At 41.0% G+C, this 1,736-nt stretch overlaps 1 protein-coding gene across 1 annotated transcript in view; it reads left to right on the top strand.

Annotated features, from left to right (window-relative positions):
• hgfb (hepatocyte growth factor b) overlaps positions 1–1,736 on the top strand; it is a 43,993-nt gene that overhangs the window by 18,341 nt on the left and 23,916 nt on the right.

The following is a 1,736-nucleotide window of genomic DNA, read 5'->3' on the forward strand; positions in this document are numbered from 1 at the left end:
CCACAATATGCGTGGTATTTTAACTCGTCTTTAACCCTCGGAGGTGTACAATCAAACCGGTGTGATTAAAAAACGTTGAGAACTCAACAACGTTCCAACGATGCCATGACAATGGCGTCTGGTCGCTGAAACCTACAGCGTCCTGGGCCCTCATTTATCAACAATTCTTAGAAAGTGTTCTATTTTTGTTCTTAAGCACAGAATTTAGAATGTGTGTACGCACAGAAAAATCGGGATTCATCACACGTGCGTACACGGGTCGTACGCACACTCCGTGTTGATAAATACCATTAAGCTCCACGCTCGTGCACGATTTTAAGTATTTGCATATAGCACCGCCCGTAATTAACCATATACGGTAATGGAACACCCCCATGAAATGTGGAAAAGTGGACTAAGCCGAGCGAATCGTGTTATGGAGAAATACGTGACAGGCTGACAGACATGTACACGTACGGTGATGTCGGATATGATATCTATTGTACACGTACGGTGATGTCGGATATGATATCTATTAACTTAAAGACCCATATTAACTAATAAAGACCGTGCTGGAATATGACTGCCTTTTTTCCGTTTCGTTCGATTAATACCCAGGGATTATAGTTCTCCTAAATTGTATTCCAAATCGTGACGGATTTTCCGTAAATCTTTCTACCTGCTGCATATGATTTGTAGAGGCATGCAATCTATTTTGATGTCGGTATTGGGTAGCTTATATAAACAATAATACGAGAGCATATACAAGAACAATGAATCTCACTGCCATGTATGATACATGTAGCCTATACGCCATGTGTAGCCTGCCTATATGTGATCAATACAAACTTGAACTTGAATTTCATCATGTCTGTGTGCGGGTCTGCGGGAGCAATGTAAATAAGAACGTGCACTGAACAGTTACAGTATGTAGTTGGTTGATTATTTGTATGACAGTCAGTAAACCCTTGCAAAAAGTATCCGTTTTATTTAATGAATTGAAAACATGCAGCATGCCTTTCCTCCCGGCAGCAGCGACATGTATCAGGCAAATGCGCATCACTGAGTGGAATCCCTTTCTATTCACATAACTGCATTTGTGATGGAGCTTTGACAGCTACAGTAACAGTCTATTGCTCGATCCATCTCCAATATCACGATGGACCGTGCCATGTAGCCTATGTATAGCCTGCCTATGTGATCAATAAAAACGCGAACTTGAATCCCATCATCATATTTATATGTTGTGTCTGTCCACTATGTTTGTTACTTTGTTATTTCCCCCCCCCTATCTATGTAAAGCGACCTTGGGTCTCTTGAAAGGCGCTATATAAAATGAAGCTATTATTATTATTGTTATTATTATTATCGCGTCTGTGCGCGGAGCTCACAAAAAAAATACTGTCTTTTAGTCTCAGTGAAGTTTCAACGGAGGTAATCTATTCTAACCAACAAATTGAAGTAGAAAGCATTTAGTTGTGGCCCATCTTATTTGGAAACATGACACACAAAATAATAGTATTTCGCTTTTTATTTGAAACAATATTTAATCGCGTTTGGAGGTGGCTGTTCTGCGTCTGCCCCCCGTGCCAAACAAGCAGGCCAACCTCTTGTTCGGGCGTGAGCCCGTTATAATTACACTACTATAATTACACTACTGACTGCAATATTCATATTCTACCACCGGGCGCCAGGTACGCACGGCCGGAGCTGTGTGTAGATATACGCACAAAGTCAAGCACACGTTCAAATTGATA

The sequence above is a fragment of the Notolepis coatsorum genome, assembly GCF_963971535.1.
Source record: "Notolepis coatsorum genome assembly, chromosome: 18".
Lineage (NCBI taxonomy): Eukaryota > Metazoa > Chordata > Actinopteri > Aulopiformes > Paralepididae > Notolepis > Notolepis coatsorum.